The 15263-nt window shown below is 36.2% G+C and overlaps 1 long non-coding RNA gene across 1 annotated transcript; it reads left to right on the top strand.

The window, feature by feature from the left end:
- The first annotated feature begins 366 nt into the window (after positions 1-366).
- LOC145599334 (uncharacterized) lies at positions 367-3988 on the top strand. Its single transcript, XR_014103731.1, has 3 exons — positions 367-596; positions 693-823; positions 3658-3988. It is a non-coding gene; the product is annotated as an uncharacterized LOC145599334 (long non-coding RNA).
- Positions 3989-15263: the final 11275 nt, after the last annotated feature.

Here is a 15263-nt window from a genome sequence, read left to right as displayed (position 1 = left end):
TATCATAGAGAAAACAAAAAGGAAAGAAACAAATCAAGACCTAGGGTGCTACATCTTGAATTGTTGACAACTTCTTGAGATCGCGTCTTTGATCTTTGTCCGTTTCCAACGTAGGTGAGATCTTCTCTAAAAAATCTAGTCCATCTATATGATTCATGGTTTCATTTATCAAGTCCCTTTCAATTAATGTTCCCACACTAGTAGAATAAAGCAAATTGGCAGCTACAAATGAGAAGCGGTTAATGAAATCCGCTTCCCAAAATCCCACCTTTGGTAAAAAAGAAAAATATTGATAAAATGGCAAGCGGTTTGAACCGAAAACCGCTGGTCATTATGTTTGATGTTATTATATTTTCTCATCTCTCTCGTAGTCTCATTCACTCTCTTGTCTCCTCATACCTCAGTTCTCTCTCCTCTCTCTCTCCCTCTCCTCAAAGACGAAGGCAACCATCGCCGCAGCCGCAGCCGCATCCACAACCACCGCAACTCACAAATTCTCTCTCTTTCTTCTCCCTCCTCATTCACTGATGGTCATGGTGGTCACGAGCGATAACGACGGTGCGGTTCGATTTTTAGGGTTTTGATTGGTGTTCATGGTATGAGCTTCTTTAAACTTTCCCCTCTAAATTTCAAAGTTAGGGTTCCTTTGCATAATTACTAGTTCAAATCTTTGATTTTTTTTCGATTTCTAGGGTTTCGTTTTGTAACTGTTGGCGGTGGTGGAGAGCAGCGATGGTGAGTTTCGATTTGTAATTGATGGCGGTGATTGACAGGTGCAGAAACTATCGACGCTCAAACTCCAGCTTCGTGCCCTGATCTTCGAGTAAGCCTTCTCTCTTTATCTCTCCTTTTTCTTCTTTCTCGCTCCTCTCTAATTCATCTCTTCTGCATTCATCAGGAAATAGGAAAATCTGCCAAAAAAACAAGTCCATGTTTAGGTTTTGATTTATATGATTTCAGATTTATGTCTAATTTTGGGAATTTACGAGTCTAATAATGAACTATTGTTGCCAAGTTGTGTGATTTTCTATGTATTTTGAGTTATCAGATGTTTTCTATGTATTGTAACAATGAGAATTTGTCTGATTAGGTTAATTAGGGTTTAATTATAAGTATTGATTTATATGTATTGTTCAGTTGATTGTATAATTAGGGCTTAATTATTTAGGTTCTGAGTTGATTGCTTAATTAGTCAAATGTATGGTTCGTAAACAAGTGGAATTTTTTTTCTCATGGGTGGAATTTTTTTACTATATTGGTGGCAGTGTTGGTTGGTTGTGTGGCTGTTTCTTGTGCTGTAAATACAAATATATGGTTGTGTGATGTGGGAAAAAACGGGTTTAAATCCGAATTCTGTTATCGAGGCCTTTGGGGATAAATGTCGCAAATAAAAAAACTCTAAAGTCTAAACATCTCCAGTTATTTGTTAACCGTTGTAGAAATAATGTCATTCGAATTTTGTTGTGGATCTGTTGGAGAAATACTGGCATCTGATTACTGAAGGTTTAACATTAGTAACAATGCTTTTTTTATATCATAAACTCTTGAGCCTAGTTTATCCAGAAACATATAGAACATGATAGTGCGCACTCTTTCTGTGCTGGTTTATCTGATTCTTCTGTCAGTACTCCTGCTCCCACTCATGTTCAGTACATGTGCATCTTTATTTTTGTGGTTTGAGATTATCATAACAGTATTGCGGTGGAGAGTATATAGCTTGAGCAATTATGATCAGTCATAAACTGTTGGTTTTTGATCCTTTCATGAGCAAATCATCTGGAAAAAGCTGTTCTAAGATATTGCTGATTCATACTTCTTATCAAAGAATGATGAACTGTTCCTTTTACTAAAGAAGTTACCTGATTGGTAAAAGAATTCAAGGTCCAGCAAGATAGCTGGTGTGATGCTCACTTATTTAGTAGTCTAATGAAGGGAATGCGGTAGTTTAGGAATGTCAATATAAGCTGGGAAATGTTGAAGGAGGCAGCAAATTAGTTAGCAAAGGGAGAAACTAGTAGAATAGATATGAGAAAGAGAGGGTTCTTAATGAAATTGTGAGCGATTTACTTTGTATATTGTTAGCTTTGGGGTGTCAAGTTACTTGTTTACTTGGCAACTTAACCCTTATATTGCTTCAACTTTCCTGTTTATTAATGAAAGGTCATCTTCCTCATTCACCATCATGCAATCTGTCCAAGTCATTTCAGTTCATTGCATAGTCTTTGTCAGTTATTTGTGCTCAGCTTTGGATATTGCTCTTGCTTGTGTGTGGATCTTTTCCATGCTTGATGCTTCCATTGTTTTTGATTGCGTGGTGATATTTTATTTAATTCTAAGAAAAGATCAGTTAGTGTAAAAGAACCATTTCTGTTTCTAAAATCTAAAGTATTAGGCTTGTTTACTAAAGAGACATTTCAATTCATATTTGAATGGTAATATGTTGACGAACATATCCATGAATGCTTTTGCTGTGTGGAGCTCATCAGTTACAGATAATTTTCAATTCATTTCAAGGCAAAGCCCTGTATTTGAATAGTAATTAGTTTCAAGGATAGAAATAACAGGATAGATGGAGGCCTGGAGGGTATTCTCATTTGCTTAGGCTTTTATTGTAAACTTTTCTTTCCCCCCCTGCATCCACCACCAACCACACCCAGCAGCACCACCACCACCAGCCGCATCTCCCACCATTACAGCAGCCGTACTCAACCTCCACCGTCATCTCCCCTGTTCCCTTGCGAACCACCAACTCACCAGCCCACTTCACCCTGCACCACCCCAATCACAACAACCTGCTCCACTGCACGCATCTCCACCTCGCACAGCCACAAATTAATAACCACAACCGTCAGTCGCGCCAAAAGCAGCACCTCAACCACCGTTCGCCGCCCTCCTCTCTGCCTCACATAAATCCAATCAGAGAAGCCATGTCAAGAAACCTATACCTCCTGGAGTTTGAGTCCAATGTCAAATTAGTTAGTCACCTTGTTCTCTTGTTAGTTTGATTGGTAAGAGTATTGGATGTTTATGTAAATTCTGATGTTGTGTTTTCATTTTGGTGGAGAAATGAATGAAATAGTGGTTTCCTCTGAATTTGAAATTGTGTTTTGCAATGTTTATATTCTTGTTTTCTGTATATTTGCGTTAATTGGGATTATTAAGCTCTAATTAATTGTTGATTATACATTGCTAAAATTGGTTATAAAGGGTTACTGATTATGTTCTTCAAATCTGTTGTTTGCAATGTTGATTTAAGAAATTATTGAATATGCTAAGGATGATGCATTTTGTGGTTAGATTAACTAGATACTCAATTTGGTTCTCCAATGGTACATTTTATTGCGATTGTGGGATATGGACTACTGCTGATTTTGATGTTTCTGCCTTGTACTATTTGGAGATTGTGATATAGGTGTAATAATTGTTTTAGTTTTCAGTTGATGAATTTAAATTAAATTTGTCTTGTTGTTTCTTTAACCATGATTGCAAGTATTGTTGGCTAAGATCCAAAATAACCCATGTCTCTATGATTCGAGTGTGACTTGTTTATCTCAGTATCCTTTACATTAGTTGACTACTTTTCTGGCTTAGCTTTGTTGCATATGATCTTTCTTTAGAGATGTGACTTATGATAGCGTTTTCCTTTCCCTGTTCCAGAACTCTTAAAAGAAGTAGTTCAATATTACTGCATTCTGCAACTGCTTCCTTCTCCTCCTTCTGTAGTCATCAAATCTCAAAGGGGCCTTCAATCTTTCGATGTCATCATCTCAATTGCTGCTACTGCCTCCTCCTGTCTTTGATGCTGCTGATGCTTCTGTTATTAGTTAGTAATGAAAGTTTTTTTTTTACTATTTTTTTTGACACAAGTAATGAAAGTTACAAGTCAATGTATTTTTTTCTTCCTTTTTAAAGTGTAAAATTACAAGTTATTAAAGAAAATATATGAGATTTATGTATATTATAAGTATATATATATGCATCTGCTGCAATTTAGGTGAAAAAAATGCAAAAAAAAAAATATTTTTTTTTTATTTTTTTAGGCTTAATGGGCAGCGGTTTGGACTACTGAACCGCTCCCCATTATGCTTCACGTTACACTAGCGAAATGCATATGGGAAGCGGTTTGGCGCCAAAACCGCTTCCCTTTCACTACAAATGGGAAGCGGTTTGAACCGCTTCCCATTTAAAAGGCCAATGGGAAGCCCCCCAAGCGCATGCGGTTCAAAACCGCTTCCCATTAGGGGGTTTGAACCGCTTGCCATTTACTTTTTTCTACTAGTGCCACATTACAGACTTTACGAAATGTGTCTAAACCAAGGTATTGTATATGGCACTTGTATGGTGGAGACATGTTGTCTATGAACTTTGGGACACGTTCATGATCCAGAGGTCTTTGTGAAAGAAGAGAAACCTTAGATCGCCACCTGGAAAAGAAGTCAATAAAGCCTTCTTCATCCCCTTGCTTGAGTAATTCAAGATCGCGCAAGGTAATTGTGAGCTCGATGTTATCTCCATATTGGGCTAGAAATGCATTTACAACGTCCTCCCAAGTGGAATTTTGTTTTGCATCGAGGTTATAAAACCATGATCTAGCAGATGGGTCCAATGAAAGAGGGAAAGTACATGCATATAAGCTATGCTCGACCCCTTTCAATGCCATCATTCCAAGAAAGCTCATTAAGTGAGTCCTAGGATTGTCCGTAACCTTAAAGGTTGGTAAATCCGTAGTCAAGAACTTTTCTGGGAGAGTCTTGCCACTAGGTTGTGGTGCAAGCTCATAATTGAAGAACTTAGTCGCTGAGCTAGCTCGAAGGACAAGTTTCTCCAAGGCCTCTAGTCTTTCGGCTCTTGCATTTTCTTGTAGAATTTTGAATTTTTTCTTTCTATGCTTTTATTTTAGCATTTTCTGCTTTTCTATGAGCCTTCATTTGGGCTTCTTCTTCTCGTAGGGCCTTTTGGTTTTGGAGTTCCTCTCTAAGTTTCTCCAATGCTACTTTTTCACCCATGATTGGACTAGGATGCGAATGTGGAATATGATCTACTAATGTGTATCACGAGAAATTGAGCGCGTTCACTTAAAACATTTTCTGCCAAGCATTCAAACAATGAACCAAAGTCGAAATGTTTTTTTTTGTTTTAATCCTTTTAATACGAATTCACTTTAAGCAAGTTTGTTGATGAAGAATGTCAAAAAATTCATGAACAATCATTAATGGAATGTCATGATTTGTGTTGACTTCAACAAGGTAATCATCTAAGGATTTTACTTTAAGTGAACTATTTTAATTTTGAAAAAGGTAGATGATAAAGAAAAGGAAAGTTGGATTAAAAACGCTCATCAAATTTTTAGAAATATTCATCAACCCAAATAGACTCCTTAAAATGATCAATATACTAAAATGTGGTATTTGTTGATCATTTAGATTACAATAGAGATAGTGATTATTATTTTTTAGATTCTCATATTGCTCATTGTTAAAGGATAATTACTATTGGTTTAAATAGAATGGTTGCCTTCGAACGTAAAATGCAAGAAATAATTAAATCATTTTCTCGGATTTATCATTCATTATTCTCACTTATTTTTTGAGCTTTTCTTTTTGTATCCTATTCTATTTTTTTTTTAAGAAGGATTTATCGATTTTTTTTTTTTTTTGCTCCCTCTTTTTTTTTTTTAATGAGGCAATTATCCCAAGTAAGGTTCTCGGGATTTTCTTTTTTAACCATAGAAGAGTTAAATAAATTATACTCTTAAATCAAGGTTAATTAATTACAACTAAAAGATGATGACCACGAAAAATAGGCACATTTAGGAGTATGAATATTGATGACGTCCTATTAGAGGATGGGAACTTATAATGACGAACCGTATAAGAGATATTGTCATTAGTTTGATTAAAAAGTACGTAAACGAATCTTCATAATCGAAAATAGTATCGCATGCAATTTTCCGCCTTGCGCTAAGGTGGAGAGTGAAATTTGAGAGTAGCGCCTGCAACATGCTTTTTTTTTTTTTTTTGGCCCTTGTGAACATAGAAGATAACACAAGGATTTTTTTTTGCGGAAACAAAATAAGAGAACGATATAAAAAAAATGTTTTTCAAATTTTTTTTTAAAAAAAGAAAAGACGAACAAAGTAAAAGAAACTAAGTTAGACAACATTGTTAGCCAGAGAGATATTATTAGCACCTATTTAACAATTAAACTTGAAGCGGTAACATCGTTGTCTGCGTATAACATTGTTCATAACGAGTCAAAGTCAACGTTGAATAGTGGGCACGCGCAAGACTCAGAGTTGCGCGGAAAAGCCGCGCGTAACTTCAGAACTTGCGCTCGGAGGGGGTGTGCAACTTTGGTAGTTGCGCGCGCCACCTGTCTGGTTCGACGTTTTGATTTTTTTTTTTTTTTTTTGGGAAATATATCAAATCGAAATGCTTTTTTTTTTTTTAATCAAAATGATGTTTTTTTTTTTTTTTTTTTTTTTTTGTCGAACCACCTTTTTTTTCGAATTTTTAATATCTCTAGGTAACAAGTTGGGATTTTATTAAACTAGACACGAAACATATAAGTACATAGTCATGTAGTCACATTAGCACATAAACATGAGGAATAGAGACTTTAAAGCATACAATGTCGTTGTATGGTCAATGGTCAACGCTTGGGTGTCCAAAGGTACCATACCTTTAGAACGATGCATGAAACAATCATTCAACGTGTTGACCCATGGCATGGTTCTCCCAACATATTGTTGGCGATATGGGTGGGATGATTGTTATTGATTTCGGGATAGAAGCCTAGTGTTGACGACCTCTAGTCAATGAGCCAATCCCCATTGTTTAAAGTGTGTTATGATTATGCATGATGCAATGTTGCTTATTTGGTTTTTACTTTTGTGATAAAGGAAGATATTATACGTTTGAGTCTCGCACTCTAACTAGAGATTATCCAAGTTAACCTTTCATTACAACTCATAGGTAACCTAAGTGGGCAACCTAAGTGGGAAACCTTGAGCCATAAGAAAAAGCTAATCTTGTAATCTCTAACTCCCCAGCAGAGTCGCCACTGTGGGAAGGGTAGACCGTCGTTGGGGATCCCATTTGCTCTATGCCCATGGCCCTTTAAAGCCAAGGACTTTACACCTTTTAGGGTGTGTTAGGATTTGAATTCCTGACTGCTTGGGAGACCTTGAATTAGAATTGAGTCCGTCATTACGTTTTTTTTTTTTATAAGTAAGCAATAGAGAATCGCCAATGAGTTTTAGGAAAACTCATAAACCTCGTTCATACCTTTCTCCCAATTAGTGTTCAAGGGATAATTGGCATGAATCATAAATTTACCCATGCCCAAATTGGTCTACTAAACCAGAAATGAGTTCGGGATCAAGGGTACTAGAAAAACGTTCTCTTTGAGAATCGCAATCCTAGCCCTAGTGCGGCCTCTACTAGCTCTTCCTTTTTCACAATTTCATTACCAAATAATCTATGCAACGCGATTCCTAAAAACTAAGTTGGTTGATTTTATTTACAAATATTAATCACAAAAGGTGTACATTGCAATGAATGTCGTTATTCTTTTTTATTAAATTCGTGGAAAGAACAAAATAAACAATATTCGCCTTGACTTAGGTGATAAAACAACTATTTAATTATTCAATTCTAGTCTTTAATTAACGGAAGATACTATGTGAAAATTAATTAATTAGAGTATATTTAAAGTGATCAAATAACACTAAATAAACTCCGCCAGTGGGTTTCCCGCCAGTGGGTTTCCCGCTGCCAGTCCCAAGCCTGGATAAAGGAGGAGGGTTACGGTAGGCCAGTGACAGCCAGTATAAAACTTCGTCACATCCCATGACATGAGCCAAACAGATATTTTCGTGGGGGCGTTCCCTACTCAGCGACGCGCTGCACTTCCTAGACCCGGGTGTAGTGATAAGTATGCAAGGGTTGCTAGGTCGTCGCCCAGAAGCGACGCGCCACATTGCCCGAGTGTGGTGTCAAATGAGCAAGGGCGTGCCATTGGGGCGTTCCCTACTGAGCGACGCGCTGCACTTCCCAGACCCGGGTGCAGTGATAAGTATGTAAGGGTTGCTAGGTCGTCGCCCAGAAGCGACGCGCCATATTGCCCAATTGTGGTGTCAAATAATCAAGGGCTTGGAGTTGGGATCAGGAGGGAGCGTGGGAGAAAAGAATTTAGTTTGCGGATTGGTTCTTGGAATGTGGGGTCTCTTACGGGAAAATCAGCAGAATTGGTAGAAGTAATGAAAAGACGACGCGTGAACATCATGTGCCTCCAAGAGACAAGATGGACAGGAGAAGGAGCTCGAGGCTTGGTTTTGGGGTATAAGGTATGGTATGTTGGGCAAGAAACGAGCCACAGAACAAGGAATGGTGGAGCTAGGAACGGAGTTGGTGTGGTTCTCGATGAGAGGTTGGCAAAAGAGGTGATCGAGGTCTATCGGAAGAACGATAGGTTGATAAGGCTGAAGTTGCTATGTGGCAAGGAGATTGTGAATGTTATCAGTGCTTATGCTCCCCAAGTGGGTTTAGATGCAGAAGAGAAACGACAATTTTGGGAGGACCTAGACGAGGTGGTGCAGGGTGTCCACCACTCAGAGAAGTTATATATTGGAGGGGATCTAAATGGGCACGTTGGGGCGAGCCGAGATGGCTATGAGAGTGTCCATGGAGGCTTTGGGTATGGGCAGAGGGACGCCGGTGGTGAAGCTATTATGGATTTTGCCCAATCATATGATTTAATTTTGGCTAATACTTGGTTTAAGAAGAGGGATTCACACTTGATAACTTTTCGGAATGGAGCAAATGCAACTCAAATAGACTTCCTGCTCACAAGGAGCATAGATAGACAAAGTTGCATAAATTGTAAGGTTATCCCAGGGGAGAGTGTGGTCACCCAACACCGGCTATTGGTAATGACTATTCGTCTGAAAGAGAAGGCGAAGAAAAAAGTTAGACAAGAAGAACCAAGGATAAGATGGTGGACCCTAAGGGATGCAAAAGCTAAGGTTTTTACAGAAAAGGTAATTGAAGAAGCGGATTGGGATGGAGAGGTGGATCCGGACATGACTTGGTTACGAATGAAGAACTGTTTCCTAAGAGTGGCCAAAGAGGTCTTAGGGGAAGTAAGGGGAAGAACTTCGGTACAGAGAGATACTTCGTGGTGGAATGAAGAGGTGAAAGCAGTAATTAAGCAAAAAAGGGAATGCTATCAAGCCTTAGGAAAATGTAGGAGTGATGAAACCTTTGCAGCGTATAAGGAGGCTAAGAGCAAGGCAAAGGCAGCTGTTCGCCAAGCAAAAGAAAAGGCATATCAGGAGGTTTATGAAAAGCTTGATTCCAAGGAGGGAGAAAGGATCATTTATAAGATGGCAAAGAGAAGACAAGAGGCAAGGAAGGATATTGGCATGGTGAAGTGTGTCAAAGATAAGAACCAAATGGTCCTAGTGCAAGAGGAGGGCATCAAGGACAGGTGGAAGGGGTACTTCGATGAATTATTTAATGGAAGTAATGGAGTTGTGATAGGAGATACCTCTATGAGTGATGAAGAAATCAACATGGAGTATGTGCGAAGGATTAGGAGAGTAGAGGTGGAGATTGCACTGAGGAAGATGAAACCTAAGAAGGCGGTTGGCCCTGATGGGGTACCGATAGAGGTGTGGAGGTGTTTGGGTAAGATTGGTATTGATTGGTTAACAAACCTTTTCAACAAGATATGGACGGCTACAAGGATCCCACAAGATTGGAGGAAGAGCACCTTGGTCCCGGTTTATAAAAACAAAGGAGACGCTCAAGATTGTTCTAACTATCGAGGAATTAAGCTTATGAGCCATACTATGAAGTTGTGGGAAAGGGTGATTGAACAAAGGTTGAGGGCATGCACAAGCATTTCAGATAACCAATTTGGTTTTATGCCTGGGAGATCTACTATGGAGGCAATCCATTTGATAAGACAAATGATGGAGTTTTATAGGGTAAAGAAGAAAGATCTTCATATGGTCTTTATTGATTTAGAGAAGGCATATGACAAGGTGCCAAGAGAGATACTTTGGTGGGCAATGTTGAAGAAAGGTATCCCACGAAGGTATGTAGACCTAGTTAAGGATATGTATCGGGATGTGTCAACAAATGTGAGGACATGCGGAGGGTTGACAAAAGATTTCCCTATTACAATCGGATTGCATCAAGGGTCTGCATTAAGCCCTTTTCTTTTTGCAACGGTTCTAGATGAATTAACTAGACCAATTCAAGATGAGGTTCCATGGTGTATGCTGTTCGCAGATGATATCGTTTTGGTGGATGAGACTAAGGATGGGGTTAATGTCAAGTTGGAGCAATGGAGGCAAAGGTTGGAATCTAGAGGGTTTAAGCTAAGTCGGAGTAAGACTGAATATTTGGTATGTCGTTTTGGCACTCAGAGGGGGACAAGCAATGAAGTGGTGAGTTTGGATGGAAAGGATTTGACCATGAGTGAATGTTTTAAGTACCTAGGGTCGATCATCCAGAAGAATGGTGACATTGATCAAGACGTGACCCACAGGATTAAGTCAGGGTGGCTTAAATGGAGAGCGGCCACGGGAGTGTTATGCGACCGCAGCATTCCCTTAAAGTTGAAGGGAAAATTCTACAGGACTGCCATAAGACCAGTGTTGCTCTATGGTACAGAATGTTGGGCTTCTAAGAAAGAGCATATTAAAAAGATGGAGGTTACGGAAATGCGCATGTTAAGGTGGATGTGTGGAAACACTTTAAGAGATAGAATCAGAAATGAGGTTATTCGCAAGAAAGTAGGTGTGGCGGACATTGTAGATAAATTAAGGGAAAATCGTCTGCGTTGGTTTGGACATGTAAGACGGAGACCCGAGGGTGCACCGGTGCGAAGAGTGGAAGAGTGGGACCATGGAGGGATTAAACGAGGAAGAGGGAGACCAAAGATGACTTGGTTGGAAGGAGTGAGGAAGGATATGAAGTGCATGGATTTACGTGAGGATGAAGTTTTGGATCGTAAGGGATGGAGGAGAAAGATTTATGTTGATGACTACACGGAATAATCAAATTTGGTTCATGTTAGCCGACCCCACTTTTGGGATTAAGGCTTTGATTGATTGATTGATTGATTGAAATAACACTAAATAATTGATTAAAGTTATTTAAAACAAGAAGAAAAAGGAAAAGTGATTTAACTAAGTGCTTAGGAAACTAACTATTCTCCTTTTTTTGCTAGATCTCCGTTTTATGCGTTTATGGACTTCCCTCCTTCTTCGTACCTCCAAGGACTTCAACGGAACAAATAAGGGTTAAACAATATTTGGGAAAAGTGGGGAAAAGTAGTATGATAGTAAGGGAACTTGAGAGATTAGGATTTTAGAATGCTAGGGTTTTAATTCTGATTTTTCTATTGTGTTTAGGGCTAACGAAGACCCCTATTTATAGGCGTAGGAATCTAGGTTTAGGGTCGGCGTCAGGAGGTGCGCGCAACTCTTAAATTCGCGCTGGAGTGCCGAGCGCAACTCTAAGATTTGCATGCGGCTGGCGCGCGCAACTTTGGAAGTTGCGCGCGGTGTGGTTTGCCTTGTACAAAAATGTGTTTTTAAAACTTCCATAACTTTTGATTACGAAGTTGGATTAAGGCAAATAAGATATAATTGGAAAACTCTAAATGTTTACTTTCCAATGCCGTTGGAATTAGGTTAAAATCTGTTATGGATCAAAAGATATGGCCGTTTGAGTGAAAGGGTGTCGGTGTTAGGGCCCAATTTAGTATTTTTATGATAACTTCTTCGTTTTAACTCGGAATTGGGCTTATAATATACCTTTGGAAAGATCTTTGAAAGGGCTATCCATATGTATAGGATTTGAATGGATATTAGGTGTTTAGTTGTTCTGATTGGCTCGGTTTTCAACAATGTAAGATCCATTTGATGCAATCATTGCATTTGACGCATTAATGTCCGTTATTAATCAAGATTAAACATGTATGAGCACATTTTAGGCATACTTAGTAATCAGACTGGGCTCTAAGGTAATTTGGTCTCAAATACGAGTTCTAACTTACTTCATAATGCATTTCGGAGTCCATAAACACTTCAACTTTGATCTAGCATGAAGAACGAGTTTTTGATACATCATCGCACTTCCCGTCGGGATAAGAGGCCAAAAGTAGGTGTCTACACTGAACCAGTCGATCCGAAATGGTCTATTGTGCTAGTCGACAAAAGAAGAATCCTAGGCATTGGAGATATTGAGGATGAGGAATAATATGGTGCGTTTGATAGATGATTCACCACCTTTCACTGTTCCTAGACTTGTTGTACCAAATGACATAGACAACGAGGCAAATTATTTGCGATCAGACCACAACGAAGGAATATTAGACTGAGGTACTATTATTTGTGATTTAGAGATTGCAAGCGTTGAAAGTAAAAAAATAAAAGGGAATAAAATAAAAGAAATTTTAATAACTAATTTGTAATAAATGAGCCATTTAATAATAATTGAATCATCATTGTTTTTTTCCCTCGAGATTAATAATTTGATTTATAAACCGTGCATCGCACGGGCAATATGCTGCATAGGGCCCGTGCGATGCACAGTTTATAAATCAAATTATTAATCCCGGGGGAAAAAAAAAAAAAAAAAGCAATGATGATTCAATTATTATTAAATGGCTCATTTATTACAAATTAGTTATTAAAATTTTATTTAGTTGTAATTAATAATGACCGATACAAAAATTAAGGAATGTGATTTGAATAGTATTTTACATCATTTGCATTTCTTATATTTTATAACCTTTTATTTTTTTTTATATAATGTTGGTTTATTAATTGAAAAATAAATGAATAATGCTCCACATAACTATATAAGAAAACTACTTTGTCAAAAATATATATATATATATATATATATATATATATATATATATATATATATATATATATATATATATATATATATATATATATAAATCTATATAAGATAGCTACACTAATTCATTTCCTATCTCCGGTGGAAGGAAAACTAAAATTTCTTATCATACCATCCGCTTTAGTAGTTATACAATCTGATACCCGTTTTACCCATCACATTCACCAAACCGTACCCACCAATGTATGTTATTTTCCCAAGCTAAACATTGTGCCAAAAATTACATGATAGTCATACAACCTACCACTGATTTGCTGGTTGATTCGAATTTTTTACTACAAGTCTTCTAGCTCGATTGTCAATTTGTAATTTAGGGTATTAGTTTTTGAAATATTGATAAGATCGCCTATGCCAATGAGTTCTCCAATAACATCTGTAATTATTTACACAAAAAAAAAAAAAAATAAAAAAAAAAAAAAATAAAATAAAAAAATTAGTTGAAGAATTTTAAAAATGAAATTTATGTAAAAAGATTAATAAATTGATATGATGTATCGTACCTACTAAAATCACCTCATTGACCTATTGTTTAAGGATTTTGTCGAAGGACACAAAATCAAATCCATGTTGAGGAAGAAGTTGTGCATCTTTACAATCCCTAACAATAGTCCTATAATAGAAGTTCACTTTATAGGCATGGCTAGTAGCCAAATGTTTGCCAGTATTATTAATCACTCCGAAGCCATGGGTAATACGGAAAGTGCCCTCTTTCACAAGATCTTCAAATCGTTAAATGAGTGATTCTTTGATTGTTGCTTGTATTTAAGATCCCTGCGTATAAACTTTATCAAAATCAATTTTGCATTATAATTTTTAAAATAAACACATTACAAAAAGTAAACACATCTAAAAGACGAAAATTATTTTGAGACTATTATAGTGTACCTTCTCATCAACTAAAATTAACTCAAGTAAGTTAAGTTTTTTTGGATCGGAATATTCAGGTTGGTACCACAGCCTCATAATTCGTACTTTTATTCTCCATGATTTATTAAGAGAGGTGAGGTCAGATATCACCATAGTGAATGCCACAATCAATAACAATATGATAACCTCCACGTAGTATAGATGTATATAGATGATAATGCAAAAAATATTGCATCTTTTTTCATTATTTGAATATTATGATTTGGTTTTAATATGTTAACTATATTTTATTTTTACCGTATTTTGCACGAAATATGTGAAAGAATATAATATTTGACTAATTTTATGTAAATCATTTATACAGATGCTCGTATCATGTTACCATAATATTGTTAGACTTTACTAATTAGTTATGAAATTACATGCTAACATTGTATCATATCATGTTACCATTTAACCATTATATTACATTTTACTATTTAGATATGAAATTTAAAGCGTATCACTATGCTAGACTTTACTAATTAGATATGAAATTACATTTTTTTTTTTCATAATATTTTATGTAGTTATTTAGAATAAGATATTTAGAATATTCTATTACATTTCACTAATTAGATATGAAATATACAGCAATATTATGCTCGTATCACTATCCTAGACTTTACTGATTAGATATAAAATTGCATTTTTTTGCATAATATTTTACGTAGCTATTTAGAATAAGATATTAAGATTTTTTTTTTTTAATTTGGAAACATAAATGTATATTAAAAAAATATATATATATAAGACAAGCTCACATTTTGATTACTAATATGATTTATAAACTGTACATCGCACAGGCACTATTAATTTTTTAAGGCTTATATGACTTCTACTTTGCATTTTATGTCAGGCGCTTGTCTTTTAGTTCCCTTGATTCAAAATAAAATAATATTTTGATTCAAAATAAAATAATATTTTGATTCAAAATAAAATTGTGCATTGCACTATTAATTTTTTTAAGGCTTATAGGACTATATGAGTTCATTTGATAAGAAATGTAGAAAATAGGCAAAGTAGAAATATGATTTATAAACCGTGCGTCGCACGGGCACTATACTATATGATTTTTATTAAATTACTCCTCAAGTTTCTATAATAATTATAGCTATTTTTTTTTCATTTAATGCTTAAAGTGGAATTTTAATATTAAAAAAATGGTGGATTTGTTGTGTCATATATATTGAACTAAGGTGAGTTTTGCTTAAGATTAAATTAAACTATTTTTCTATTTTCTGTAGAATTTGGATTTATAAGAAGCCTATGTAATTTATTATTGGGTTTCCCTTTTTCAAAAAAAAAAAAAAAAAAAATAAATCACCAAAAATTTTAGCTAAATATTAATTTTGTTTAAAAATTGCATATTTGCATTTATAGGAAGAGAGAGGTGGAATTTATTTATTTATT

The sequence above is a fragment of the Chenopodium album genome, chromosome 20 (assembly GCF_948465745.1).
Source record: "Chenopodium album chromosome 20, dcCheAlbu1.1, whole genome shotgun sequence".
NCBI classification, from domain to species: domain Eukaryota; kingdom Viridiplantae; phylum Streptophyta; class Magnoliopsida; order Caryophyllales; family Amaranthaceae; genus Chenopodium; species Chenopodium album.
This window is presented reverse-complemented; position numbering and strand designations above follow the sequence as displayed.